The sequence below is a fragment of the Zosterops lateralis genome (genome assembly GCF_965231275.1).
Source record: "Zosterops lateralis genome assembly, chromosome: 2".
Taxonomy (NCBI): domain Eukaryota; kingdom Metazoa; phylum Chordata; class Aves; order Passeriformes; family Zosteropidae; genus Zosterops; species Zosterops lateralis.
This window is the reverse complement of record NC_139763.1, coordinates 32,102,139-32,121,438: the sequence shown is the minus strand read 5'-3', so window position 1 is coordinate 32,121,438 and position 19,300 is coordinate 32,102,139. Positions and strand designations below refer to the sequence as shown.

General features: G+C 38.9%; 1 protein-coding gene across 12 annotated transcripts in view; it reads right to left on the bottom strand.

The window, feature by feature from the left end:
* INPP4A (inositol polyphosphate-4-phosphatase type I A) overlaps positions 1-19,300 on the bottom strand; it is a 113,406-nt gene that overhangs the window by 46,269 nt on the left and 47,837 nt on the right. For all 12 annotated transcript variants that reach the window (XM_083854539.1, XM_083854549.1, XM_083854550.1 and 9 more), the window contains one exon: positions 1,974-2,036. The gene's annotated coding sequence lies outside the window, so the exon portion shown is untranslated. The remainder of the gene's footprint in view (positions 1-1,973; positions 2,037-19,300) is intronic.

The window sequence follows — 19,300 nt, the reverse complement described above, 5'->3', positions numbered from 1 at the left end:
TCTGTCGACAGAGGAAGCACTAGGGATAAGGACAAAGGGACAACAGGTTGGTGGAGCACAGAACAAAAGGGCAGGAAATGTCAGTGTCAGCACACTGTGTTGTTCTAGGCTTTACTGCCATGAGCAAGGGATAATGAAAACTATAAATAAAGCCTACTGGGTCAGAGAGAGGTTGAAATTCTGGGATGGTGGTGGAAAGAAAAAGCAAAAAGTGATGCCTGTTGATGTGGCAGATGGCAGTGTCTGTGCATTTCCTCCACCCTACACTTTTTTGGACTATAGACATCCATGACAGTTCTTCTCCCCACAATGCCTCTGAAGTGAAAAATCACAGTAGGAAAGAAAGCCTACAGAAAATTTGGTTATGATTTTAAAAGTGAATGTTCCTTCAATAGACCATGCTAGCACTGAAGTCATGGAACTTTCATATTTGTTTCATACTCTTGTGACAAACGTCATTAATTTAGCAAGTGAGGTGTAAAATCTGATAAACCTGAAAAGTACTAATAGAGTAACTAACATCTTCCCAGCAGCCTGTTCATTCTACAAAACATTTGAACCACACTGCAGAATGGGAGAATATTTATTTTCCTTTTAGGTTGATGGACCTAACAATGAGCAAGATGTATTCTAATTAAATAAAACACCTATCTTATATTTTGTTCTAAAATGCCACTTTAAATCTGTCTGAAGACGTCCAAAGGAACATTCAACCTGCTTAACTTAAGTCTCTGAATTTAATTAGTCAGCATCTCCCTCTGGAGGATTTCAAAAGAATCTTCCTCTCTCCATGGGGTACTGAAGCTTCTTAACTATCACTGCTTCACTGGACACCAAAAATTCAAATGCAAGTTAAGCATGTAAAACAACTGAACTGAACACAGCCCTGGCCATCTACATCACCTTAGAAATTAGATTTTAAATGAGGAGTTCATTCTAGGTAGGAAGGAATTTGGGTTGTGTCTGCAAGATAGGCCAGTCTGTTGCCACTCAGAACTAAGAATTTGGTTCAAGTCGGGCTTATACAATATGTCATAAGTCAATTCCAAATAGGAAAAAAAATAAATTCTTGAATGGAAGAAGCAGAAATTGAAATCTCTGAACATCCCATCCCCAAAGCTCTGAAACTCAGTGAAGCATACAAAACAACACTCTCCCTGTAGATATAATTTCTGACAGGCAAAAATTAAAGCAGGCAGTTTTCCAATTCATATTGAATAGTTGAGGTTGGATAAATTCTGGAGTTTATCTAATCCAACTCCCTTGCTCAAAAGAAGCTTCTCAGGACTGTGTCCAGTTGATTTTGGACAAGGATGTACCTCTCTAGCCAACATGGTTGTTCCAAGATTTGATCACACATGTAAAAAAGCTTTGTTATATTTGTTGATGTTTCAGTGGCTAGTGAATAACTAGCCTTTCTCAAATAGTACTGAATGCTCTAGTATTTATTCAAATAAAACTTCCATCAAAATTCTTTGACAGTTTTCAAGGCTTTTCATTCTCCTATTTTTTCCCTTCTTTCAGCAATGAGTTTTCTTTGGTTTGTTCTTTACATAATGTGATGTTTAACAATCTGTAAGTCTATAACCTAACTGCCTAATGAAAAGACCTACAAAAAGGACTTGTAGAGATTTAGACAGGATGCCACAGTCCCTTCCTCCAAAATCTACAAATAACACATTAGAGAATAACTAACATGCTCACCAAGGTACAGGTCAGACAGCAGACAAGTTGAAAAGCCCAGCTGCTTTTCAGCTAAAATCTCTGCAATTCCTGACATCCTTAAAAAGGGTCAATCCTTGATAAGTTAAAAGAGGGCCAGGTATCTAATTTGCTTGGAAGCTATTTCTATTTAAATATTACTGAGTGTAGTAATTTTCCAAGGCTCTCTAAGACCTCAACTATTCATTTAAATTGCATATTAATTTATCATCGAATGATACCTTTACATTACTTACAAGGATCATACTTACAGAGGGCTCTTTTCCTCATGTGGGGAGGGATTTTGTGTATCATAATATCAGTTAAATCCACATCTAAAAAAAAATTAACAAAATAATCATCATAAATTCACAGTCTTTTTATACTACATAAATCACAACCAGTGGGCAGGTACCATTCTCAGATTAACTGTAGATTTAACTTCTGATTACCAGTGCTCACAATAAAGTTTACTGAAAATAGAAAAACTGCATGATCTTCTACTGGACCTCACCCAGCATTAGTCATGGCAATACCCAGCCAGAGTGGGAGCACAAAGAAATAAGCTTATTCTGAAAAGGACTGACTTCAGGTCAGCATTTGGTGAGTGGGTAGAACAACTGTAAGAAACATACACTAACATTTGGCTTACCAAAAGGCTTGGTGCTATTAAGAAAAAAGTAATGTGTATGTTACATTGAGTATAAGACAGCATTTGTTACTATGATTGCTTTTCTACAGCTAAACTTTCAAAACATCATTGTTTGGAAGAGTTATAACTGCTACTGTCACAAGAAAGATCCTGTGGCAAAACACAGAAGTTCAAAAGATCAGGTTGTAGGTCTCTGACTGCATTAGGTAAAAATACTATGTGAGGGAGGCTTCTACAAAGAGCTGGCAATGAGCATATAGCAAAAGCAAATTATTTTTAAGTTTACTAACATGTTAAATGAAGGTTTATACTTGATAATTCTGCCATCTCATTCAAATATATTTACATTAAAAGGCTATGTCTTTTAAGACCTCCCATTTATCCCACATTACAGTTAAAGAAATTGGGAATTCCAGTTTCATTTTCTTGATTTAATCACCATCCCTACCAACTACCCAAGACTGCTTCAGAATTTAACATGATAAGTCACTTCAAGAAAGATTATATCTCACCTAAAGAACATAGGAGGCAGGTGTCTGATCTCAACTCACCACTCAGGTTCTCTGTATAGTCAGTGGTGAGACACAGGCATTTCCAGAGAACAAGTCACTATTTTCCAAGGTAGGTGGAATGAGTCACCTCGTGGAGATACCTCTCTCTAATTATAAAAATTATTAAGATGACTTGCTCAGTCCTGATGCTGCAGCCGGGCAAACTGGATCCCTCCTACAGTTGTGTTAGCGTGGTCAGGGGTGAGTTCCCTTTACTCAAAGCACAGCCAAACAACAGGTGCTCTGATCTCTGAATGACAATTGTTTCAACAATTACAACCTAATGATCATGTTTTTGATAAAAACCAGTGGCAGTAGCATTCCTACCTAATTAAAGGTAGTATTAAGAGATCACATAGTTTCCTTAGATGGTACCTATCCTTAAATGGATAGTTTCCAAAGACTGGCACCACTCAAGCAGACAGCAATGCCAAAGGCTGATGTAGTTCCTGTTGAGGCAACCTCTCCTGATGATGGCATGATTTTTCTACACATAGCCTTTGGTTTTGCCCTTACTAAGATGGCAGACAGTCGATGTTGGCAAGTTGTGCAGCTTTGCACTTCATGAGGCTTTGCTGCAAACCCAGTTTTCACCAGAATGATGAGAAGATGTTGTTGACCTCCGGTATTGGTAAAGGCCACATCCATAGTTCACAAAAGGCTTCTGAACAAGCCTCCCTTCTGTTATATGAATATTTATTTGGCATTCTATGAGCACAAAAACATATGACCTGAAGAAAAGGTCTTCATCTGATGCCACTTCTGCCCTGCTACCCTCAATCTATTCAGTTAGCTGTAGAAAGCAAATGCCATCCTGCTCAGCTATGTGACCTTGTGTCTTCTGGGACTGAAACTTTGGGACGTTTGATCTCACTCTGCTTGCAAGATCTCAAGCCAAAATAATTATCATCTCAGCCCCAGAATGAACCCCTGATGATTAGTTTGTACAACAACAAGCTAATATTCTCATCATCTCAACAATTGTTTTGGTGAAGTGTTTTGGTCTGCTCCCATCTTGAAAAAAAAATCTCCTACCAAACTACTTGAAATAAATGTATGAGGTGAGATTAAACCTTATTTCAACCTAACATCTACTTTTTTGACACTTTTTATACAACTTTGGGAAACAGAATTTTTCCAATTCACATATCAATAAGCAGGAGAAAGATGATACTCCAATTACTGACTGAATCAAAGTCTACTTTAAGACTCTAGTTTTCTACAGCCATAGTGCACTAGGCTTATGGCATTCGATAGGTAAAGAGGCATACCAAAGCAAAAAATGCAACAGCAGTGGAAGGCTAAATGTTACTGATATACCTACATGAAGAGAATAATAGACAAAAAGGGAGAGTGTGACAGTTTCCATAATGCTTAAAAAAATATAAAATCCATGGATGTAATCCTACTGAAAGTTTACCATCATCTGTGAAAAAGCAGCTGTGGGTTACTTACTGAATTGCAATTAGTTTTAGAGTCTCAGGGCTCTCTAGACTGTAAGGACCATTCCCTGAACCTTACTAATTAGGATTCTTGTTCCTGAAAAATTCATTTTGAAACATCAAGTGGGCTCCTTCAGCCAACAGCATTCTTCAATTAACATCTTCATAACTAGTTTCTCTGATTGAAAATGTTTTAACAATACATGAAATCATGAAAGCCAATATTGCCTGAAACAGTATTTTGGATCTGCAGCATGGCCCGGTTTCCAACTAACATTCTATTAACCATATCGATATGGACAAAATAATGGAAAGGAAGAAATGCCTAATTACGCTAGGTTATGAATATGTTGCCTTTTCTGTAAGAGCACCATCTTTAGTGTAACTGGCATGCAGGGAGTGTTTTATTATTTATTTATTTATTACCTCCAACAATAGAAAACCTTGGTAGTGAAACAAGATTTGACATGTTGGCTCAAATCCAACCTTTCAGCAACTACAGCAACCCACCTCCAACAGCTGTTTCAAAGATGATGCAAGAAACTTTATTAACCACACAAGGATCTGAGGTGTAGGTCTAGATCAACCCTATCACTCATGGCTGCAGAGGAACTCCAAGAGCAGAGCATCAGCTCAAAGGACAGCAGCTGCCAGTTAAACCCTTCTCAGACCTTCTCCAATTAAAAGCTATTTTCTTTACAGTCTGACATGCACTTCACTCTTCTGTCTCATTTAATGAGAGACTGAATGTCCTGAATCTTGCACAGGTCAAAACAGGAAAAGTCAAAGCCATGACTTTTACACCTTGAGTCAGATCCTTCCAGCCAAACTCTTGGAGGCAGCAACAAAGAGTATGTCTACTGCAGGCTGACAACAGTTTCAGTCCATTCATTCCATGATCTAGGCCTTGGGAAGGCAAAAGAATGCAAATGATGCCAGCATCCAATATGAACCTTTGCCTCCCACTGACATTACTTCCCCACAAAGACGCATTCGGCAGGTGACAATTTGTCAGCTCCACAAAGAGGCTGGATCTCCCCCTCTCTGTCCCCCTCATAATCTGGTTAAATGTCCCCTTCTCCCACACACCAGAACCTTGGTTAACAAAGACAAAAATATTAAATTTTGGCCTGAAGAATCTTCTTGTCACTCTTGGAAACTCCCCTGAGGATTCCGAGTGAGTAACTGCAGCCGGAGCAGGGAAAAGTCTTCCACAAGAAAATTAAATCAACAAATGCAAGATATAACAAATGTATTTGTGCAATGTGGAAATCCCCGGATGCAACCTTTCAATGATATTAAGATAAAAGGGCATTTCATCACCAGGAAGTGGCCTGCTTTCTTTTTGCTTTCTTGTCCACAGATCCCAATTAGTTGCAGATAAATTTCTAAGTCACAAAACTTCTTCTTGATGCTTCCCCACTATGAACTTCTACAAACTCAAATAATTTCAAAATCCAATTTTACGTCTTTTATGTATTTGAGTACTTCTAACAGGAAAGTGCATTTTAGTGCAAATCTCTGTGCAAATTAAAACTATTTCTCTATATTCACAAGGGAAATACAATTAGCATTCTTCTTAATGAGATATTGTCTTAATTTCACTTCTCATTGTAGTACTTTTATTCCTTTAGTGTTTCTAGGAGCACAAAAATGCACATCTAGAGGTGGAAGTGAGCATTTGTAACACACGTGTCTGTTAGCTAAAAATGAAAAAGCACAGCTCTGTTTCACTTTGCAGAACAGCTTTTATCAAGTTGAGCACAGACCAATGCCATGGAAAACACTGAGTTTTGCTACAGGGAAGTTTGAAGTCCAACTCTTTCAGCCTCTGCTGCCACTTTACCAGCAGAAACTGAAACAGCTTACAAATGGTCTTTACCCCAAATTAACCTTTACCCTCTTTACAAGAGATGTGCTGGGCACTTCGTGGTAAAGTTTCCTGTGCATGGGATGACTTCTCCCCTCATGACCTGGGGTTCTCACACTGCCTACACAGACATGGAGAAGCACATGAGAACAAGGGGGCATATTTTCTGTTGAGGAGTTTGGACTGGAAACACTTCTCTGAATTTGATGGTCCTTTCAACACCCTTCCAACACCTGCCTCTCCTAGAGCAGTCTTTCATCATAACCATGAAGCTAACAAATGCTGAAACACACTGCTTTAGCTGGAAAAAACCAAAGAGCTTACTTAACTCCCTCTCTGAGCTCCTCCTGCTGCAATAAAGAATGAGGCAGGGGAACAAAGGCAGGGGAAAAAACCCAATGAAACCAAACCAACAAACAAACCTACAAAAAACCCCAAGGACCCCCCCTAAAACACAAAAAAAGGAAAAAATCCCCAAACCAACCAATCCCAAAACCACAAACAAACAAAACAAAAATACTCCAACAAAACAAAAAACACAAACAAAACCAAACTCCAACACTTTATGACCTAAAATGGAGATGAACCAGACACACATAAGATTTGCTGAAGATTTCATGCTGCTGTTGATTACAGATCAATGGCATTAACATATTCTCCCACATACAGGGAGTGAGAGGGGGACCACAGACAAGACACAGGGATAAAAGCACTGAAACGAGATCTGTAATCAGATGTTTTGGTCAAGTTTAGATTACAACAAAATGTCTAGAGAACTATCTGATTTAACTGTCTATAATATTCATCCACTCCACAGACTCATGTAGCACTAAATAAAGTTAGTGTATACTGGTCAAAACAGGACAGGAATCACAGTATACTGATAGCACTGTCCTCTGTGTGTGTGATGGGATCTGACAACCTGCTCTGAAATCACTGAGCTTCATCTGAGCAACAGGACTGCACCTCAGTGTTACAGTGGAAACTTTATTTTCTTGACACTACATTTTCCCACATGGAAGGAATGACCCATTAGGTCACAGGCACACAAAAAAAATCTCTCAAGCACTCTTCATTTCCAAATGGCATTGTTCTGACTGACTGTGATTCTTAGACTTACTATCATTATATAAATGAAAAATACACAACAGCACCTTAAGACAAACCAGCAGTGCATTAATTATTTCTCTAACATATGTGTTTTCAATAATATATAACTAATTTACTCAGGATTTGAAATAATTTCAAGTATTTAGAAAATTAAAAATAAATGTTAGTGTAGGAGTAATATTCCACAAAGGCTATTACTAAGATTTAGGTGGCATAGCAAGACTAGAGTCTTAAGCTACTAATGCAAATCTGCTGGTGCATATTTCTTCATCAACACTTGTTTTGTACTTCTGAACTGTGTTTTGTTCACGTATTTCTGATCATGTAACATTTTTTCTTACAGAGTACATGCCTACGCTATGCCTAATGACTACATTACTAGATATCTTTTCAAATATTTTTTTCTGTTGTTCCAGTATCTGATTCCTTTGTGCTGCTGTCAATTCTTCCTGGAAAACAAAAATATGTTTGCTTACACTGACCTTCCTAAATCAATGGGACAAAGCTTTGCTGTTGGTCATGATCCTGACTGCGTGGCCCTTCTCTGCATTTGTTTCTGGATTCCTGTGAACAAGTGGTGGGATGCTGGCAGTTTGGAAGTATGAGCATCTAACTCCTCAGAGGCCAACAACAGCCTATGCTTCCCACCACTGTTCCCGTTTCAACGCCTCGGTGGAACAGCTGTCCCAGTGAAAGGGATCTTTTTCAGTGCCAGTACCACCCTGTGGTAAACAGTAAGATCACCCTGTAACATACAATAGAGGGGGTGTGCTGCTTTGGTTTCCTGCCAATTTCTCAAAATAGTTTCCTTGACAAGTTACAGGAGGCCTGTTACTAGTGGTGTCCCTCAAGGTTCAATTCTGGGCCCACTACTGTGTTACTTACTCATCAAGGACTTGGATGAAGGGGCAGATGCCTCCTCAGTAAGTTCTAGTGACACAAAGCTGGGAGAAATGGCTGATACCACAGAGTGCTGTGGAGCCCTTTGGAAAAACCTCAACAGGTTGGAGGGATGGGCAGAGAAAAACCATTTGAAATTCAACAAAAGCAAATGCAGTCCTGCAGCTCATGAGGAACAAACGTGGGCACCAGCACAGGCTGGGGGCTGACCTGCTGGAAAGCAGCTCTGCAGAGAAGGACCAGTGGGTCCTGTGGCTAACAGCCTGTCCTTGAGAACGCAGTGTGGCCTTGGGGCCAACAAGGTCAATGGTGTCCCCAGGACTATCAGGAAGAGCATTGGCAGCAGGTCAAGGGAGGTGATCCTCCCTCTCTGCTCAGCCCTGGCAAGATCATATCTGGAGTGCTGTGCCCAGTTCAGGGCTCCTCAGTGCCAGAGAGACATGGGGCTCCTGGAGCAAGCCCAGGGAGGGCAATAAAGGTGATTAAGAGACTGGAGCATCTCTCTTATGAGGGATGGCTGAGAAGGCTGGGCCTGTTCAGTCTTGAGACTGAGAGGGGACCTCATCAATTAATACAAGTATCTGAAGGGAGGGTGTGAAGAGGATGGAGCCAGGCCCCTCTCCTTGGTGCCAAGCAACACAAGACACAACAGGTAGAAACTGATGCCCAGGAAGTTCAATCTGAATATAAGGAAAAACTTCCTTACTATGCAGGTGACCAAGCACTGGAATAGATTGCACAGAGGGGGGTGTGGAGTCTCCATCTCTGGGGACATTCAAGAACTGCCTGGACACAATCTTGTGCCATGCGCTCTGAGATGACCCTGCTTGAGCAGGAGGTTGGACCAGATGTCCCACTGTGGTCCCTTCCAACCTGACCCATTCTGTGATTAACTTGTAGCAGAGCAACTGAAACCCAACCATGTATGAATCATGATATGAATCTATGATCATCAATCACTTAAAAAAATACTGGAATAATATTTGGAATACATTGAAACTGGCTCTATTTGGCTGCTAAATTAAAAAAGCTCACATCAGTAGCACAAAACAGGAATAAGTAAAGAACACAAGGTACAAAGAAAATAGGTAAGTGGCTTGACTGTCTTTGAAGTGTCAAAAGAGGAAATCAGACCAAATGTCACTGACATATTTCTATTTCATTACAAATCAATATCTAAGATCAATACCATTCTATTGGAACACCATATTTCAACAATTGTTATATACTTGTAAAAATTCCCATGAGTTTCCCCAGCTTTGACTATCAGCCTTACCAAAATACTATATTCTTTGCTGAGGTGTGATTGAGCAACAGAGCTATTAGAGAAAATAAATGTCTTGTAGTAGATATTATGATGTTGGCTCTGAGACAGAAACAACAAAAAGTAAAGTTTGGTAGGAGTAACAAAAGGTATTTCAACTGTTCTGATGGTTTTCATGTGTAAGATAAGCAACGATATGAACACCTGACAATAAATAAAAATGTTGCAGGTACTTATTTCAAAGGTTCATGTTTCCTCACGCCAACATAATACAGGTTAAAATGCTCCATTCAGACAGAAGGTAACAAGTACTTGTGCAGCTGCAGCATGTGTTGTGCACATACTTTATTCTGCGGTAACAGTCTTTTCTTTCACTCTCAGCCACTAACAGACTAACAGATGTAATAAACAATTCAGTCCAAAATTCCAAGAATTCCAAGAATATTAAGATACCTATAGGGTATGGTCATGGATTTCTGGAGTACAGGACTTTAAGAAACAATTTTCAAGTAACCACAATCTACTGGTTTGTTTTCAGCACCTAGTACTGATCAATCTTTAGAACTGAAGAACTACAGCGGCCTTCAAAAATGTGTTTTAAAAAATAATAACTGCTGCAGGGATGATAGCAACAATCACAAAAAAAGATATAAACGGTATGCAAAGACAAAGGGTGTATATTAATGCTGAGCTCCTTGCAGCACTCAGTGCCCAAAAATATTAATTTAAATGTCAGAGTTTTGTCAATTCTCAAAGCACTTATGTGACTTCTAAAACCGGCTTGTTACTACAGGCCAAGTTTACCTGAATTTCACTTTTTTAAAGGCAAGTTTTGCATAAATATAAAAAACCCTGAGAATGTGAATGATGTATCCCAAATTACTTTCTTTTCTTACGTTCATGACTAACTCACTCTCATGACTGATATATTTGAAAATCCCTACTTTTGCATGTTAAGCCACAGTGACGCTGACTTTTGCTAACTTCTGTTGCCTCCCACCACACTTTATCAGAAATTCATAAGCATGCTGCCTACCTCAGCAGTCAAACCTCCAAGGTTTGCAAAGCAGCAGAAATGATCATTTTGCCCACAGCTGTCTTGCTCTTCAGGCCCAGATGAGAGCAGGTAGCTACATTTCAGCCACAGTGCATTTCCAGTCCATCACCTCATCAAAGCCACTTTCAGCAACAGGTTAAACTAAGCTAATGAACTGCACCACAGTGTGGGCACATGTTCCTACATCCACTGTTTCTACTAGAGAGGCAATACCTTCCAGCCAAAGGGTGGGACCAAAATGTGGATATAAACACTGGGTCAGAACAAAAGCTTCATCAAGCCTGGAGTCTTCTCCTAGAGCAGGCAGTGTGAGAGACTGAGAAAACCAGTCTGATGAGCCACACTGGTATTCTGTGCAGCATCTCCATGTTTGCACTCCCGTATCCAGCTGACAAGTACCCTGAGAACTTCTGAGCTGGGCACCACACCCAGATATCCCCATATAAGGTCTGGAGGTAACACGACAATGTGTTATCAGTGTCCTTTGCTGGCCCTTGCAGCTCTGGTACCCTATAGATACCACACTGCCATCACCAGTGACTGGCCAGAAGCCTTGCAGCAGGGCTTGCAAACGCTGAGCATTTAGGTTTTTCAGGCTTGCTTTGTTTGGACTTCTGTTGACCTGCCTGCAACTTTGTTTTAGCCAATTAAACTTGGTTCAGCTGTGACAACCATATTTTCCAACTGCACAGACATCTGTGGCTATTTTGTTTTTATTTTTGTTTATATTTGCATGGTATCATCATCATTATACAACTCAACACAACGATTCAGTGTAGAAAAATAAAGGCCTGTTACGAAAGCAGAGTCCTTCAGACTTGGAGACACAGGATGGAATAGAAGCATGGGATAAAAAAAGAGAAGGTACAGAGCTAGCACTTGGAGGGACTGTGGCTATAGCTCACCCATGGTCACTTAAAGAACTGTAGATTTAAGGCTGGGCAAAATTGGTTCTAGAACGATCAGTTGTATGTATGGTTTCACATGCAGTAAATGTGGACATAACTTGGAGCTGCAGGCCAATGAGAAAAGAGGCAAGTTTAAAAGCTTGTCAGCAAATATAAAAATTACCCTAAGTGGATCCTAGAGTGGAGAAGAAGAAACAACCAACATGAACATCATATTTGTCAGATATTCAGAACCTTTGGTATCTGAAGTCCTTTGGATACTGATAACTGCTGAAATGCCTCCACATATCCACCACCAGAATAAAACCACCTTACAGTCCAGAAGGGGTGGAAAAAGGTGAGCATTACAGCATGATACAAGTAGATGCTTTATGTATTCAACAAATTTAACTGCATAGTTACTTATTGAGACTTTCCCCTATAGAAAAGCATTATTTCTTTTCCAGTAATTATTGGATCCAGCCAAGTAATGATTCCTGGATCAGGCTGTAATGACTTTTATTTATAATAATGACAACTACTGGTCCTTAGATATAACATGGGTTTCATCTGTGCAATTTTATATAAAAAGATTCTGAGTGTAACAGCACGTATGTGGAATTCTGTGCCATTCTTCACTGTTAACATGTACCAGCAGATGCTGCAGTCCTGTGCTTTATGAGGTAATTTCTTCAACAGTTAGGAGCACTAATTTTACTGTTTCCAGCCCTTTTAGGTCCTGCAGATCTCCTCTCTACTCTACAGCTTCATTTACAGAGCTTTTTAGACTAAAGATGCAAGAATGAGAGCTAACCATAAGAGGCTAGTCAGGACAGTTTGTGATCATTTGGATAATTTCCATGTTACAAGCACAATATATCTGCTTCCACTGAAAACATAATATGATTGTCTGCCCATAGAGATATCACTGTGAATCACAGACATCACTGTAACACATCTCTGTCAAATTTTTTTTTAAGACAGCAAATGTCACAAAACTCAACTTTTTAACTTTTAGAAGTGAAATAAGCTAGAACTGCTTGACTAAACTAAATGGGACATTATTAAACTCAGTTATCAATAGCTTTCAATCTTTCCTGATTCAAAAACACCCTGAAAATGTTCCAGTGTAAGAACAAGCTAATTTAAAGCTACTGATCGTGGGTTGTATTCCTCAGTCACTTCCCACCAACTTTATTTGCATAGTTCATGGGCAATTTAAAACCATCAATTTAAACATTCTAAGAACCAAACAGTTGTTTCCATCTGCTCAGAACTACACAAAATATTCACCTAACATTCTAAATTTTTCCATGTTTGGTCTCAATTTAGAAGCAAATTTGTATTTGGAAAGTGTGAGCAAATGTCTTTCTGGGTATTTTCCAGTTCCAAAAAGGCAAAGTCTATTAATAACTTTCTCTATTCAATTAAGAAAGAAAAAAGAGAAAGTAATCTTTTTTCAAGAATTCCATCTTTTTTCAACAAAGAAAAGTGTAACTGAAACCCTACAAGGCAAATAGTTCTTCATAAAGTATACAGTTACAAACAATTAGCACATTTGCTAATCCAAAACAAAGTGAGATAGAAAAAAAGTCAGTCTGGCATTACCTATGTGGAAGAAGTCAGGAGCCACTGGTCGAAATCAAGGAGAGTAGCCTTGACCTTTTAATACTGAAGCAACAACCGTGCCAAAGCCTTGTGAAAACCCAGCTACTAAAGGATGATGCAGAAAAAGTGGTATTAGTGTGCATCCAACAAACACTTCGTTAATTTTTCCATTCTGAATATCTCTGTGGCTAAATATCCTAGGAGGGATGCCTCTGGGGTAATACAGACAAAATTTTTAAGGAGCACTCTACAGGCAACAAGCTGTTAAACTGTATCATTATTTTGGCTATAAAATTATCTGAGAACATCATGTATGCAGCCTCAGTTCACAATAAAGACTGCAAAAGTCACTAAAATACTGTCCTCTATCCTTCATTTACACTCTACAAGTTATTGTATGACCTAAGCCCCAAAAATTGTTTAGCTAATTTAAATTATTGGTACTGTAAATTACAATCTTGCAAACGGATGAGTATTTTCAGAGATCCAGAGGGGTGAGAAGGTATAGAAATTTGTACAGTCAAGTAGAAGATGTAATGTACCTGCCTTTTACAACTGCAGATAAAATTAGATTGCCTGGGAGTGGACAACAGCAGCATTCAAATAATTAGAGTTAAAACATATTCAATTTTTCTCCCCAGTGACAGTCCCCAGGCCCACTTTGCATAAGTAAGAATTAAATTTGCAAACACTTATCCAAATGGATTTTCCTAATGCATCCTGTCATGTTATACGAGGACTCCTTAATGTGCCAAGATTACAACTCAGAATGCAGGATTCAAGAGGGCAAAGTATACTGTGAATTTCTCCTCAGTTCTAGGAAACCAATGACTATGTGGTAGTTGACTTGTCTGTCTTACAGGCACTTTTACAAACCAAAATCCTTTCAGTTCTCATGTTCAGATTTTCCATTTTGATCACTATTATGGAAACTGACCACAAGACATATCTTACTTTTGTGCTAAATGACTTCAAAACATTAAGTTACAATATGCCAGTGTCATCTCTGTAGTGATGGATGCAGCTGGACATAGAAGAGATCGTTCCTATTCAGTGAGGCTTCTATTTAGCAAACTGATTTAGTCTAGTCCAATGAAAGATGTTTTGTAATGGATGCCAAGTACTTATTGGTACTTACTGGTGCTCCTGGGGAAGGGGAAGAAGTACAGTTTTTAAACAAGACCCACAAGAGTGGCACCAGATGACTGGAGCTTTGCTGGGACAGTTACAAGCTGCTTTAAGACTTGAAGAAAAATCATGAGACATTTTTTGTCTGCACTTGCCTCATCTCTTCACTGTATAGCAAGATATCCAATCTCTCAACTACAGACAAACTGGAGTACAACCAAGTGCATTTCTCCAACTCCAAAAGTTGAATAAATATCAACAAACACATAGTAAAATACAAGCAACTGAAACCACTCATTCCCAGTGCTCTGGGCATCTGTTTTGCCCTTCGTATCCATAATCACTGCCCCTCAACTTGACTTTTGCTCCCAGAAGAGCTTCCTTTAAAAAACAGTCCTCAAAACCTTTTTCTTTCATATTTTTTTCCTTCCATATCAAATATTATCTGAAAGCATTCCTCTCCCAGCCTTCCTTCTCAAAGAAATAGAAGACTGTGTGTGGCAGGGTTGACTTCACAACTATTACTTAACCCATCAAAGCAAATGGATAAACACATATAACCCATTGTCTGAGGATAAAATGCACCAACAGGCACCACACAAAACAATGCTGATTTGTCATACTTTGAATCCAAAATAGAAAAAGCTTTTCTTCCAGTAGTATATATTTTTCAAAGCTGATTCATGGAGAAATATCAGGAAATTATTAAAGTTTTTTATTATTATTAAAGTAAGTAAAGTTCAGAAACTAAATGCTACTTGTCAAACTATTGATATGTGCCACATGTCTTAAATATTCACAAAAGACTTTTTTTCAGAATTTATCTTCAACAGCCATTTAAGTTCACAGTTGAAGAACTCGTCCTTGAACTAGCAAGGATGAGCAAAGAGCTCATGTTTGATAGTGCATCATGGTTGACTTTGAAAATTTTGTATTATCTTCCACCTTATTGTTAAAAATATGTAAAATGCCCTTAAATTCTGATTTCTATTTTTATCTAGTTCATACTTCTACGGCCTATGAACTACAAAACAATAACAAAATAAAGCAGTGATGGCTTTCTTTCTTTTTCAGTAACAACAGAAACATCAAAATTACTATGTTGATAAATAGTTTTAATTCTATGCCAAGTTTAAACCTTGTTAGACTGGCATGTGAAGATACTCATAACTCTTCTACTAAAATGTTCAAAAAATAAAATGAAAAAAATTCAGAGCGGCAAACTAAGCTATTTATACATTTATATAAACAATTAGAAAATAAGACTTCTTTTTTTCCCAATAACAGTGGATGGTGGATTTTGCTGCATAATATGGCATTGCACAAATCAGATTGCAGTCTGATTGTTTACCATCTTTTCTGTACTTCCACTATCAACAGATTACTACATGACATTTCAATCACTAATTTGACATCTTTCAACTTGTTTTTTACATCTTTTCTAAAGCAATTGCATTAATTCTGTAAGGAGCTGTTAACTTTTTTTCTTAAATTTATTAAATCTCCTTCATAGTAGAATTAAAGAATTCTTGTATTAACCATGACTCATGCATTAAAAAAAAAAACAAACAAACAACAGAATACATAGAGACTTCCCAGTTACTTAAGAAACAAAACAGTAGAAAAATATTTTAAAGGAGTGTTTTCCTTTAGTTTCTGTGACAGTTTAGCTAGGGAGAAAGTTTCTCTTCTCTCTGTACTGAAGAGAAAGTCTTTACTCTCTACCTCAAACCAAAATGAAAGCCTTTAAAAAAGGAAAATCCAAGTTAGCTCACACCTGTTGCTTTGCCTCCCACCACCCATAAAAATCATAATTGGTGCCTTATGGGCTCAGTTAAAAAAATTAGGTCTTGTTCATCTAGTACTAACAGTCTTCACTGAAGACTAAGGGATCTGTCACATTTATTAGGTAGAGTCTGGATCATCTTACAGGATGGGATTAACAAAAGTAAGAGTGCCAGCTAAATAAAAAGAAAAATACCTCAAAGTGGAGATCTACAAGTTTCTGAAAAATCACATAATCATTGCAACAGGCTGGAAAAGACTACTAAGATCCAGCCCAACCACTAACCCAGCAGTGCCAAGTCCACTAAACCATGCCCCCCAAGTGCCACATCTACAAGTCTTTTAAATACCTCCAGGGATGGTGATTTAACCAGTTCCCTGGGCTATTTGTTCCAGGGCTGCTTGACAACCCTTCTAATTAAGAAATTTCTCCTAATATCCAATCTAAACCTCCCCTGGCACAACTTGAGGCTGTTTCCTCTTGTCTTGTCACTTATCAATTGGGAGGAGAGGTTGACCCACACCTGGCTACAACCTCTTTTCAGGAGGTTATAGAGAGTGGTAAGGTCTCCTCTGAGCCTCCTTTTCTCCAGGCTAAACAGCCCTAGCTCCCTCAGCTGCTTCTCATATGACTTGTGCTCCAGACTCTTCATCAGCTCCATTTTCCTTCTCTGGTTGTGTTCCAGCCCCTCAATGTCCCTCCTAAATTGAGGGGCCCGGAAATGAGCACAGGATTTGAGGTGCAGCCTCACCAGTGCTGAGTACAGGGGGACAATCCCTGCCCTGGTCCTGCTGGCCACACTATTGCTGACACAGGCCAGGTCACCACTGGCCTTCTTGGCCACCTGAGCACAGCTGGCTCTTGTTCAGCTGCTGTTGACCAACACTCCCAGGTCCACTTCCACTGGGCAGCTTCCCAGCCACTCTGCTCCAGCCTGTAGCACCATGGGGCTATTGTGACCCAAGGCAGGACCTGACACTTCACCTTGCTGAACCTCAGACTTTTGGCCTTGGCCCATCAATCCCACTATCCCAAGATGCTTCCAGGACACTATACCAAACCTATGTATGTACACAACTGGAGTTTCCCCCACACAACTGTTTTTCTCCACACCTCCACTTTGAATGTTTGACAGTACTTGCCTGGGACAGCTCCAAAGACCACGCTGTCTCAGATCACAGCGGATTTGACCGAAGGAAAGCTCCAAAGTGAACATTCACAACCACAAGTGAAAATGCCTCCCCTTAGAAACACCAGAACAGTGTTCAAAAGTCCCAGCAAAAATAGCTGAGTGTTAATAGCCAAGCAGCATTTTAAAAACTTTCTTTGCTCATGTTAAAATGGGGGAAAGGCAAGAGTTTCATTTCAGACAGCTTATTATTGTCATTTTCAAAGAAAGTATGTTCCTACAAGGGTCTGCACTATAATACATCTTTCAGATTATCTTATCTTCCCATTCCAGACATTTCTGGGCTTAAAATTTAGCAGGAACTGCATTAAGTGTAGAGGTTTTCTAATATGGAAATTACAGAACAATCTTGAACATAAATATTCTGCAAGGTATATATTCTTGTTTCAAAACAAAATCAACATAAACACATTTCAAGAATAAATTATCTCTATCACGCTTGACTACAAACCCCCAGAATACCTTGGCAAAAATTATTTTTAATTTTCATAGCAGATATTATATCCTAACAGCAAACATACTATTAAAAATATCACAACAGAATATGCAAATAAGTTAGAACAACCTTCTCTCTTGTACTGTGCACAGAGTTTACTAGTTCACATAGTTTTGTTGTAGAAAAATATTTCGTTTTTTATTACTCTTTAAGAATCCGTGTGAACAAAGTGTAAGGACAGTGTTTACCTTGATTAAACTCTATGCTATGAAAAGCTTAAGCAAGGGGTACAGTCTTTGGATGGGTTTCACTTCACTGAACTGTACTGAAGTTAAGCAAAATAGGCAACTAGATAGAATTGAGTAGGGAAGGATAGGAATCTTCAAAAGGTCATTTTTTTCTAACTTTCAAACAGCTATCTTAAGAAACTATGAAACAAAATTAAATTTGCATTCTAGCATCTCATGTTTAGTAACGATCTACAACAGTGGATTGTGCTTATTTGATTCACTACCATCCCCCTCAACCCCCATTCCCACACAAAAAGAATCTGGGTTTGCTGGCAATTCTTCTGCTTCTTCTTCCCCAACATGACTGTGAGATATCTTTTTCCTGAAATTTAGAGGGGGGTTCTCTCAGACCTTATAATCTTTTATTTTCCAGAAACACCTTCAAGTGATGTTCTTCCAGTTTTTCTGGGAATCTTTTTAAGTGACAGCCATGCAGGCCTGAGATGCTCCAAGTGTTGTCTCTCAGGAAGAGGCTTAGACAAATTGCCAAAATTAAACCCCCAGTTTACTAGCCAGAAAACAGTGACTTGGAGGTAAATAAAACCTAGAAAAAAGGGGAGAAAAAGCCATATATAAACTAGGACAGAATCTAAATCTAAGGTAGTTGACCATGACTCTAATAAAAATAAACCTGAAAGTGTTTATAAAAAAACCTGAAATAAACCTGACACGTTTTCACACTTACCTTCTCAATTCTCCCTTCCTCGTCACCCCTCCTCTCTAGGACAGTCATTCAAAGCACTCTATCTTCAACAGAACAACCCCCTTCCAAACTACTGACAATTCAGTGCATAAACAGAGTTTTTCTTCACTGTGGCAAGTTCCCAAGAAAGGACTGTGAGATCACCATACAATTGTTTTTATCACAGAACAATAACAACTTACTGCCACTATACAATAATTAATTACAAAGCAGAAGGGGGAAAAAAAGAGAAGCCATACTACTCTCTCCTGATACTCTTCTTGGCACTTAAAAACCTCAGAATCCCAGGCTGAGCTCTTATTCATGAACAAATAACTAGAGAACTAAATACATTGCTGCCAGAAGCACATTAAAAATGTTTCTTGCTGTGGTATTTTCCTCCTGCTATTTTAAGAAGATTTCTGGTAAAGAGCAACCTGAACAATAACTTAATAACTGACAAAGTTAATTAGAGCATCTCAGGATTTGCAACAGAAAGCACATTACTCACCCTTGCTCAAAGGATTCAACTCCTTTTCGAAACCAGTTTTGGGACAAACCAGCATCCAGGGAAAGGGCAGCTCTTCACTAACGTACAGTTTTAAGTTCCAGTGTTTGTCAAAGGAGGTATCCGGGGCAAGGGCTGTCACTGACTGTAAGTGCTGCACCCGTCACTTGTCACTACAGGCACATCAGGGATCTACAGTTTTCACTTCAGAGCAAGCTTTTCTCTCAGTGGTCATGAGT